The sequence below is a fragment of the Lithobates pipiens genome, unplaced genomic scaffold, assembly GCF_037356315.1.
Source record: "Lithobates pipiens isolate NorthernLeopardFrog02 unplaced genomic scaffold, aLitPip1_a1.2 Scaffold_8, whole genome shotgun sequence".
Lineage (NCBI taxonomy): Eukaryota > Metazoa > Chordata > Amphibia > Anura > Ranidae > Lithobates > Lithobates pipiens.
Window position 1 is genome coordinate 29,663,953 of NW_027507903.1, and position 12,404 is coordinate 29,676,356.

Consider the following 12,404-nt stretch of genomic DNA (forward strand, 5'->3'; position numbering starts at 1 on the left):
TCCCTCAACCACAAAATGACTAGCACCCAAGTGGTTGCAACAATTTGCTGAATACTATGGAGCTCTGTATAATCTCTGAAATGATCCTCATACCCCCAACCCACTGAAAAGAGTATTAAAGAATTTCTACTGAAAATATATTTCCCATCCTTATCCAAATCCCAGTTAAAAGCGATGAACGTCCCAATTACCCCGAGGGAAACAAACAGAATCATAGCCACTCTACCAAATAGACCTGGACCAGTTGGCTTTTCCAACGAATATTACAAATTATTTAGCTCCATATTATCCCCCCATTTGACTAAAGTGTTTATTGAAGCAGCAATCTCCTCCTCCTTTCCCCAAGAAATGCTAAAAGATTATATTATCACACTTCCTAAACCTGGGAAGGAATCTACAACACCAGCTAATTTCAGACCTATCTCGTTACTAAACTCTGACATCAAAATATAGGCAAAACTTCTAGCCAAACGCCTAACTGTCATTATACCTTCGCTAGTACAAAAAGATCAGATGGGGTTCATAGAGGGGAGACAGACCTCTCTGACGCTACCAGGAGAATACTGAATATTGTACAACATGCAGAGAAATCAGGACCGCATTCCTTGAGCTCTCGATTGATGCAGAAAAGGCGTTCAGCAAAGTTCATTGGAAATATATGTCCATGGTACTATTGAAACTTGGGTTCACAAGTCCCATTCTATCTGCTATTCTAGCATTATATTCCCAATCTACGGCACAGGTGTATACACCTGGCCTCTTGTCCACACAATTCATGATTTCAAATGGAACTCAACAGGGTTGCCCCTTATCTCCAACTATATTCAATCTAATGACTGAACCTTTTACTGATGCAATCAGAACTCATTCTCTTATAACGGGCTTTATGTTTAACTTATGTCAACATATCATTGATCATCAAGTGTTATCTAAATTTAGCAAAATCTACTATTACAAAGTTAATTTCTCAAAATCCTGAATACTCGATCTCAGCCTTCAAATGGAGTTCCCAGGGCATTCCATATCTGAGTATTACTCTCCCTAGTAATTCCTCATCCCTCTTATAGGCAGGTTTGCCTCCTTTAAAATGATGATACTACCTAAAATTCTCTACTGATTCAGATCACTCCCCATCCCAGATCACCACCTAAAAACCCTGTCAAGTATCCTAAGGCATTATGTTTTGGCAAAGCAAGAGAGCCCAATGCCTCCAATCTTACTTAGTCTCCCACAGGTCAGTAGGTGATGTAGGAATGGTGGAAGTACGGGATTACTATCAGGCTGCCCGCATGGACAAGCTCAATTTTTGGCTCCGTGATACTGACCTTCCACTGTGAACAGAAATAGAACTAACACTAGCTCCAACAACCAACCTATTTCAACTCCTTATTTGTGACTCCTGGAAACCCTGGGAGATCTCCAAGCTCACTCTACCATCCCAAACATCAATTTTAGCATGGAGAGCACCGAACAACCTTTCCACTAACAAAGTATATAAGGGACCAACTAGCCATACCCTTTAAATACTAGAAAGCATTATTCCATTGCTCTCTACTACTCTTTACCATAAAGGTATAAGCTCAGTACAAAATATTGTGTACAATGACAAAACTGTAAATACCCTTATGGAAGATTTCAAACTCCCTAGGGAAGGCTACTTTATGTGCGCACCTATTGTGCACTTTCTATCCAAACACCCTATTCCCACATCCAGGTACACTCCGATCTACAGGACTTCTACTCCTCACACAAACTGATAAAAAGTGGGATATCTCTTTTCTATAGCACCTTGCAAAATAAAAAGACTTTCCAACAAACAAACACGATGTTAAAATGGGAATCAGACCTCCGGACCTGCCTAACTCCTAATCAGTCAATGGTGCATTGCCCTGAAGACAATATACAGGGCATCACATTGTGTAGCACATTGGGAAATGACCGTAAAAATCACTCATAGATGGTATACTCTATACAGACTAGCAAAATTCTGCTCATCCACATCCCCCCACTGCTGGTTGGCAATCTCCTCCACATCCTGTGGCAATGCCTCAGTTTGACAAGCTATTGGACACAAGTCTTTAAGTACATAGCCTCCATAACAGGCATCCTGAGCCCACCATGTCCCAAACTAGCACTCCTAAACATTGGGATCAACCTTTACCCGCTCTCCTCCAGGACTGTGGTCACTCATATCTCATATCTGATAGTACTTTGGAAATGGAGATCTGACTCCTCCCCAAATGTCACTGAAATTACATCTTTGGTCCAACATAACTACACATATGAGCACCTCTTAGCCATAAATTCCCTTACAAGTATTACATTTAACAAAAAATTGGCGTTTTGGCCCAAAACTACCACTTAGGCCCCCTGGCACACTCTAGCTGCTCTACACCACTAGTTGAATTTTTACAAAGTACGATTGTCACACTACTGCTATTTTATTGTTGTTGTTGTTGTAATACTGTATTAGACAGAACCTGTTGTTACCTCTGGCCCGGGCTTTGCCCTCTGTGAATTCGATACCAAACTGTGTATGGAATATAGTTACTTCTGTAACGGGTATCCTCTCTTCCCTTCCTCTGCCCCCCCTTCCCCCTTTTTTTGTTGTTGTATCGTGTATCAGTTCCTTAAGGTTGTACCCAACCAAATGCAGTTGAATTTCAAAATGCATATTCTTCTGTATTGTAATCAAAATACCAATAAAAAAACATTGATTTAAAAAATATATATAAACAGGGCAAACTAGTGTGCATCTCTAATCATCCAAACCACATGTGTAAAAACTGAAATGTCTAAATGAATCAATATATAATCAATAAATAAATCAATAGTGATAAATTTTTTTTTTATATATTCTTTATTTTTTCCAAAAAGACATTTTTTCCACATATAACAAATATAAAACTTATACATTCAATATTCCCTGTACAAATATTGCTTATTTTTCCCTTACACCCCCCAAATAAAAAAAAAATAGTGATTACTTAATCCAATCAATAATCAAGAAAGAAAATACATGACTGATGTGTGAATAGTCCTTTTAAGTTTTAGAAAATCAGTTAATCAGTGACACTTCACGAAAAAAAAATCCAAACAAAAGGACTCGATCATATGATGATTATCCAGTGTTTATCTGTGTCAAGAACAAAATGTGAAAAACGGTGCTCAGATGAATGCCTTCAACACATAAAACACACGCCGCTTACAAGACTTATATGATCTCAAATTATAGAGATCTCTCTTGCTGAAGGTGCATCCTAAAAGTTCAGCAGAAAAAGGGAGACTCATTCCATTCCATTCTTGGTCAATATGGTAATCTGAGTATCAGGCTAGCTAACCGATTGATAATCACTCCCCACATGTGCAGAGAAAGGAAAACTTCAGTGTGATAAGTTTAAAAAAAAACAGATGACAGTTATTAAAAGCATTAAATGCACTTATGAAGTTAAAAGCCATGGGTGAAGCCATTTCTGTGACTTTATTCCGCACGAGCAGGCTGGTGCTGACCGCCGCTGTGCTCGGTAGTGCTTGTGTTTCGCTGGCTTTTAACTTCATAAGTGTAAGCGCGTTCGATGCTTTTAATAAATGTCAGTTTTTAACCACTTGCTTACTGGGCACTTAAACCCCCCTCCTGCCCAGACCAATTTTCAGCTTTCAGCGCTGATGCACTTTGAATGACAATTGCGCGGCCATACAACACTGTACCCAAATGAAATTTTTATCATTTTTTTCCCACAAATAGAGCTTTCCGTTGGTGGTATTTAATTACAGCTGGGAGTTTTATTTTTTGCAAAACAAACAAAAAAAAGATGCAAAAAAAAAAAAAATCATGTTTAATAGTTTGTTATACAATTTTGCAAACAGGTCATTTTTCTCCTTCATTGAAGTGCGCTGATGAGGCGGCACTGATAGGCTGCACTGGTGGGCACTGATAGGCTGCATTGGTGGGCACTGATGGGCTGCACTGGTGGGCACTGATAGGCATAGTTAAGGCGGCACTAATAGGCACAGATAAGGCGGCACCAATGGGCACAGATAAGGTGGCACTGATGGGCAAAGATGGGCACAGATAAGATGGCACAGATGGGTGGCACGGATGGGTGGCACGGATGGGTGGCACTAAGGGGCACTGATAGGTACCACTGATAGATGGGACTGATGGGCACTGATAGGTGGCACTGATAGGTGGCTCTGATAGGTGGCACTGCTGGGCACTGATGGGCGGCACTGCTGGGCACTGCTGGGCACTGCTGGGCACTGGTAGATGACACTGATGGGCACGGATATGTGGAACTGGGGTGCAGCACCTTTGTTGAGGCAGATTGTGGGCACTGCTGGGTGGCACTGTGGGCACTGCTGGGTGGCACTGCTGGGTGGCATTGTGGGCACTGCTGGGTGGCACTATGGGCACTGCTGGGTGGCACTGACGGGGGGGGCACTTATGTTTTAATGAGGTGGCACTGGCAGGGGGCAGGTAGGCACTGGCAGGGCTGGCCGTGATCGGGACTGATGTCCCAATCACGGCTGCTGGTGATCGGCTCTTTTTTTTTCTCCTCGTGCTGTCAGCGCGAGGAGGAATAATAGCCGATTACCGGCTCCATTGTATCACATGATCAGCTGTCATTGGCTGACAGCTGATCACGTGATAAGGGGTCGGGATCAACCCCTTGCTCGGATCAGTGATCAGGCGAGTCTCATAGACTCACCGATCACAGAGCGCGCCGCGCGCCCCTCAGGGGGTGCGCAGGCCGCTCGTGCATGGGACGACGTCAATAGACGTAGTCCCGGCAAAGGAGGTCCGTCATTCGGCTATAGCGTGGGTCTCAAGTGGTTAAACTTATCACACTATGAAGTCTCTTTCCCTGCATGTGTGGGGAGTGATTACTAAGTAGATAATTCACTGGCCTGCAGTAGTGCTCAAACCTCCCAAACAAACCTCCAAAACCTCGGCTGATCGTTCGATCGTCCCACACAACTCCTCCTCCTTTTTGGCTTCCCAGCTGCTTCTCCTCCTTGTTGGCTTCCCAGCTGCTTATCTTCCTTGTTGGCTTCCCAGCTGCTTCTCCTCCTTGTTGGCTTCCCAGCTGCTTCTCTTCCTTGTTGGCTTCCCAGCTGCTTTTACCTCCTTGTTGGCTTCCCAGCTTCTTCTCTTCCTTGTTGGCTTCCCAGCTGCTTCTCTTCCTTGTTGGCTTCCCAGCTTCTTCTCTTCCTTGTTGGCTTCCCATCTGCTTCTCCTCCTTGTTGGCTTCCCAGCTGCTTCTCTTCCTTGTTGGCTTCCCAGCTGCTTTTACCTCCTTGTTGGCTTCCCAGCTGCTTCTCTTCCTCGTTGGCTTCCCAGCTTCTTCTCCTCCTTGTTGGCTTCCCAGCTGCTTCTCCTCCTTGTTGGCTTCCCAGCTGCTTCTCCTCCTTGTTGGCATCCCAGCTTCTTCTCCTCCTTGTTGGCATCCCAGCTTCTTCTCCTCCTTGTTGGCTTCCCAGCTTCTTCTCCTCCTTGTTGGCTTCCCAGCTGCTTCTCCTCCTTGTTGGCATCCCAGCTTCTTCTCCTCCTTGTTGGCTTCCCAGCTTCTTCTCCTCCTTGTTGGCTTCCCAGCTTCTTCTCCTCCTTGTTGGCTTTCCAGCTGCTTCGGCGGCTTCCCAAGCGGCTTCGGAGGTTTCTCCACTGCTTCTCCTACTGGCCAATCCGGACGCTTCTCCTCCCGGCCAATTGGGTCTTAGGACCCACTTCCTAAGAAGCAGGAAGACATTAGCAAATATTAATTTGCTAATGTCAGACAAGTGAGTGGGCTCAGGGGGCGTACTGCTCTGCTCCCCAAGTCCACCCATTTTGAAACCAATTATAGCCTCTGGCTCTGATCATGTGCCTCTAAAAAACAAAAACAAAAAAAAAACATCCCATAGAAATCCATCCGTCTAGCACCCTGCATGAAGGTTAGGGGGTCGAGCGCTTGGAGATTAGGGGTTGCGGCGCCCCTGTGTCCCCTACGAGCAGACGCCACTGCTACGCCTGATACTTTCAGACTACCATATTGACCAAGGGTGAAATGGAATGAGTCTCCCTTTTGCTGCTGACGTTTTAGGGTGCACCTTCAGCGAGTGAGATCTCTATAACTTGAGTCTGGTAAGACTTTTACCTCCCAAAAGAACGTATATCCACCAACCATTTAATATCTATGGCCTGCTTTAACACTCTTTCAGTTGAATGCATAAGAACATTTGTAGATCAGCTGTGCATCTGTAATGCATGATAACGTGAGTAACTTGGTGTCTTTGTGTAATTTCATTTTCAATAGCTGCTATATAATCTAATCATAATTTCTCTTTTATAGTGATTTCACAGATGTTTGTGAGATACTGTAGAATAATTGTAACCATCATACCTCTCTAAATTGTAAACAAAGGATTCATCATAGGGAGTTCAGAGACAAATCTGCCTCTCAAATTGACCATCAAGTCCCATGCGGATGGAGGACTCAGATGTGGTCCATCTGCTTACCTCCTTCAAACAGACATGCATGAGAATATGTCATGACAAGGTAAAAGTAGGAATTTTACGTAAATGATTTTATTTGACTTATATGAAACTTATGACTGTGTGTTTTATGTTCTAGAAGAATGTTTGTATTCTATTGTTTTATTACTCTACATGAGAGTGTTGCCTATCCCATACTTTGCATTGATGAGGTTAAGCATCTGTTTGTGGGTTGCTTATGAGAAGCTCCACATCTGTCAGTATCTGAACTATTGTAAGGACATTTTGCTTGAATAATCACACGTTACAGTTGTGTTTTCAGTCTTTTAACCACTTCAGGCCCAGCAGGATTTACCCCCCTAATGACCAGGCCATTTTTTGCGATATGGCACCGTGTCAATTTAACTGATAATTGTGCGCTCATGCAACTCTGTACCCAAATAAAATTGATGTCCTTTTTTTTCTCCCACAGAGAGAGCTTTCTTTTGGTGGTATTTGTTCAATATACAATATACATTACATTACTAAAAGTATTGGGACACCTGCCTTTACACGCACATGAACTTTAATGGCATCCCGGTTTTAGTCCGTAGGGTTCAATATTGAGTTGGCCCACCCTTTGCAGCTATAACAGCTTCAACTCTTCTGGGAAGGCTGTCCACAAGGTTTAGGAGTGTGTCTATGGGAATGTTTGACCATTCTTCCAGAAGCAAATTTTGAGGTCAGGCCCTGATTTTGGATGAGAAGGCTCAGCTCGCAGTCTCCACTCTAATTCATTCCAAAAGTGTTCTGTCGAGTTGAGGTCAGGACTCTGCAGGCCAGTCAAGTTCCTCCACACCAAACCCACTCATCCATATTTTTATGGACCTTGTTTTGTGCACTGGTCCAAATAATTTGGTGGAGGGTGGATTATGGTGTGGGGTTGTTTTTCAGGGGTTGAGCTTGGCCCCTTAGTTCCAGTGAAGGGACCTATTAAGGCATCAGCATATCAAAAAAAATTTGGACAATTTCATGTTCCCAACTTTACTGATGGTCCCCACCTGTTCCAACATGACTGCACACCAGTGCACAAAGCAAGGTCCAGAAAGACATAAATGAGCGAGTTTGGAGTAGAGGAACTTGACTGGCCTACACAGAGTCCTGACCTCAACCCGATAGAACACCTTTGGGATGAATTGGTATCGGAGACTGCAAGCCAGGCTTTCTCGTCCAACATCAGTACCTGACTTCACAAATGTGCTTCTGGAAGAATGGTCAAACATTCCCATAGACACGCTCCTAAACCTTGTGGACGGCCTTCCTAGAAGAGTTGAAGCTGTTATAACTGCAAAGGGCGGGCCAACTCAATATTGAATCCTACAGACTAAGACTGGGATGCCATTAAAGTTCATGTGTGTGTAAAGGCAGGTGTTCCAATACTTTTTGATCACACAGATTGTTTTATTTCAAAAGAAGTGGAGTTTAGTCCATACATGCATTAAAGTTCAATTTAGATGTAGACACACTAACAAACTGAAGCCAAACTTCAGCTCACACTCTATAATCATTTACAGCAAAACAGTTTTCTCCTTTTAGGATAAAGGTTTTACATAAATAAATAAAAGCTGATCATTTTAATCACCCCTGCCAGTGTTAAGTGGTTTGTCTTATCCATGTAATCTGATACATTCTGCAGGAGAGCTTGTGCTTTTGAAAAATAACGTGCTGGCTAGATCACCAGATGAAAATAGAAAGCCTAAAAAAGAAAAGGAGTGCAGCCATCACATTTAAGAATTGGTAAGCTGCAATATAATGAATGTTTTCTTTTGGATTTAATGCCGCTTTAAGGACTTTCAGACATAATTAGTTGACTAAGATGACAAGAAAACAATTTCTGCCAAACAATTTTTCTACAAACATTAGAATGAAAATGTAATCATGTATGGGCAGCTTTGACATGAAGCGTGATTCACTAAGCCATAAGTCATGAATAATTCTCTATAATTGTTGTTAATTTAAAGATTAACTCCACTTTTATTGAGGAAAAAAAAAAAACCCAATCCCTTCTAGGTGATCTATGTACGATGCAGGGATTTTAACAAACTTTATTACAGATTGCTACCTGTTGTTCTGCAGCAAAAGCTTTTGTTGAGTTTGTCAATGTGCAGAGTCTGAATAGGGATAACTTTTTATTATTAACCACTTCAACCCGGAAGGATTTATCCACTGTCTGACCAGGCCATTTTTTGCGATATGGCACTGCGTTGCTTTAACTGACAATTGCGCGATCATGCGACACTGTACTCAAACAAAAATTATGTCCTTTTTTTCCCACAAATAGAGCTTTCTTTTGGTGGTATTTGATCACCTCTGCAGTTTTTGTTTTTTTAACTATAAATAAAAAAAAGAGCGTCAATTAAAAAAAAAAAAAACTTTTTACATTTTGCTATAATAAATATCCCCAAAAGAAAAAAAAAATCGCAATAAGCGTATATTGATTGGTTTGCGCAAAAGCTATAGCGTCTATAAAATAGGGGATATATTTATTGGCGTTTTTTTTAATAATATATATATATATATATATATATATATATATATATATTACTAGTAATGTTGTAGCACTAACCCCCAAAGGAGCTGCTGGTTTTATTCGGGCTTACCGTTAACTCTCCTGCTCACCTCTTCATCTTAGGGGGGTCCCGTTGGAAAGTAGCCCAAATGATGATGGATCAGACACGTGGTCCTTTTTGAAGATTTATTTAGGGATAACACCAAAGAAAGACACAAGACACCGTCCTTCAATAGAGGGTTAGAGGATAAAGGGGAGTTCAGGCACCTAGTAATTGCGGGTGATGCCGCGTACACACATAGCGGACTATCCGGCGGACTTAGTTCGGCGGACTTCCCGCCGGACTGTCCGGCGGACTTCCCGCCGGACTGTCCGGCGGACTTTCCAAACGGGCTACTTGCCCACACACGGCACTTTTTCAGCGGACTGATACGGCGTACTAAGTCCTCCGTACTATCCGCCGTACTTTTGAAATGAACGGACTCGCCCACACACGCGGAGGAAAGTCCGCTCATTTTGAGCACGTCTCCAGGTAGGCGGGGCCCGCGAAGGAGACGTCGCTTGCCCCGCCACCTGGTATGGACTTAAAGGGGAACCCCTTCCCCAAGGCACCCCCCATGTTGAGGGCACGCGGCCTGGTACGGCTCAGGAGGGGGGGGGGGGCGCTCGCTCGTCCCCCCCTTTCCTGGCCGGCCGGGTAGCGTGCTCGGACAAGGGTCTAATGTGGACCTGGGGGGGCCCCCACGCCAATTTTTTCGGCGTTGGGGTTCCCCTTTAAGTCCATACCAGGTGGCGGGGCCAGCGACGCATCCTTCGCGGGCCCCACCTACCTGGAGATGCGCTCAAAATGAGCAGACTTTTCTCTGGGCGGGAAAAGTCCGTTCATTTCAAAAGTACGGTGGACTGGCATACGCACGGCCGGATTGTCCGCCAAAATGCAAGTCCGGCGGGAAGATTGGAGTGCAAAACTACTAAGTCTGCCATACTTTTGGGTAAAACAAGTCCGCCGGAGGCTACACACGGGGGGATTGTCCGGCGGACTTGAGTTTGCCGGACTTTTCCACCCGATTGTTTGATCGTGTGTACGCGGCATTAGAGGTATTAGTCAGATCCAGGAGGACAAACAGCTCCACAGACTGGATCCAGCAATCACCGGATAGGCCCCTCTCACTTGACCTAGCAGCCGATGAGATTCTCAACAAAGTCTCTGCCACAGACTTGTCACTTGAACTTAGAAATCTAGAGAGTTTTAAGAAGAACTACCATACAGTAGCTTCCCTTGCATTGTATTTGGTCCATCGGACTAGCACACAGACGAACAGTTTTCCCGATTTTTAGTCCGTCGGACAGATTTGAAACATGTTTTATTTCTAGGTCTCTCAGACTTTTAGGGGGAAAAAAGTCCGCTGGAGCTCACACACGATCGGATTAAGGTCCGCCGGACCAAGTCTGCCGGAAAGTCTGATCGTGTGTACACGGCATGTGTCCAATTGTCTCCCGCAATATTGCAGTCCCGCCATAAGTCGCTGATTGCCTCCATTACTAGTAATAAATAAATAAATAAAGATTCCCAAAAAATATCCCATAGTTTGTAGACACTATAACTTTTATGCAAACCAATCAATATGCGCTTATTGGGATTTGTTCTACCAAAAATATGTAGCAGAATACATATTGGCCTATATTGATGAAGAAATTCGATTTTTTTTTCTTTTGGGTATGTTTTACAACAGAAAGTAAAAAAATATAGTGACGCTATCAAAACATAAAGCGTTAGCGTCGCGTTGCTTCAAAATTAAAGCCTCATGTTGAGTCAGGAGACATTTCAAGCCTTTCAACACCTCTCGTTCAAGTCTATGGTGACAGTTCACAAACACTTTGGCAGGCACTTGTGGGGCGTTAAGATTAGTTTATTTCCTGTAATGGAATGGGCGCAGTTTAAGGCCTGGTTCACACCTAGGCATTTTTTAGCACATTTTCAATTTTGCAGAAACACACTACAGTCCATTTAACATGGTTTCCTATGGGTAACTTTCACATCTGTGCACTTTATGGAAAGCACCAGGGACTTTTCTCTGGTTTTTGGTTCCATAGACTTCAATGGATGAAAAGCGTGTATTAAAAATCGCAAAATGCACCTGCAATATGCAAAGGTGTGAACCAGGCCTTAGTACTCATCAAACGCTTCAAAACCGCACATAGGGCATTTAGGAAGCATTTTTAACTTGTCATTAGCGCTTGTAGATCGTCAGTTGAATGCCTAGACATGTGCAATTTGTTTCGCTCCAAATTAGTTTTTAATGAATTTTCGACAAATTTATTAATTTGGAAATATCCAAATTAACGAAAAACCCATTTAACTAATTTTTCCGAATATTCGTAAATTCAAATTTTAAAAAATTTGTAAATTCGTACATTCATAAATTTGTACATTTGTAAATTTGGAAATCTGAAATAATAAGTAACTAATAATAACTTAACTATTACTAACTATTAAACTATAGACGTGATAACAAAAGCTTGCCACTGCCCTCATCTATAGCTGGCTATCGCAGTAAGCAGCATTGGAAGGCTAAAACAGGTAACAACAAAGTCTGGGGAATGCCCAGGAAAAAAACAAAGACTACTTACCAAGCAGCTCGCAGACAGCCTTCCAATGTCGCTTACTGCGGTAGCCAGCTATAGATGAGGGCGGTGGCAAGCTTTTGTTATCACGTCTATAGTTTAATAGTTAGTAATAATAAAATAATAAACTTGAACAATCAACTGAGGGTATACAGGAACCTTTTTCCAACCGTACCTGGAACATTTCCCGCTTCCTTTATGGTACTGGAAAATTGTGAATTCGTCAATGTCCTTCCCAACTCAGTAACCAGGCACTTCTCAGGATGCCACTTGCCGGCCCTCCTCTGAAAAGTCCTCCCCCGCTCACTTCCACGAGCTGCGGTGTCCCTCCAAGCCGAGAGCACACCCGGACAATTTGAATCCTCCCTCGGTTACTGCGCCTCGGATCAGCCGGTTCCCTATTCCAGACCAGGCAGGTCTATCAGGGGCCACTGACAGGAACATGTTATGGGATGTTGAACACCCCTGGAACAAGAGCAGACCACACGGGTCTCACGAACAAACCCTGAAACCCTGAACACGTGACCCACACCTGTTTATGTACCCCCTCCCAGACTCCTCAGCGGGCCCCGGCACTCCCACTTATTGGCTCCGAGAGGGTCGATACCAAAACATCCAACAAGACTTGGTTCTGGCCTGTCATGTGCACCTCACCGTTTTACATGACCAGGCAGAACTTCTAAACACAGCCTGCCCAGACAGGTGTTAGGCCTACCTACAATAATTAACCCTCAGAACCTTTATTGTCCTGAGGTCAAA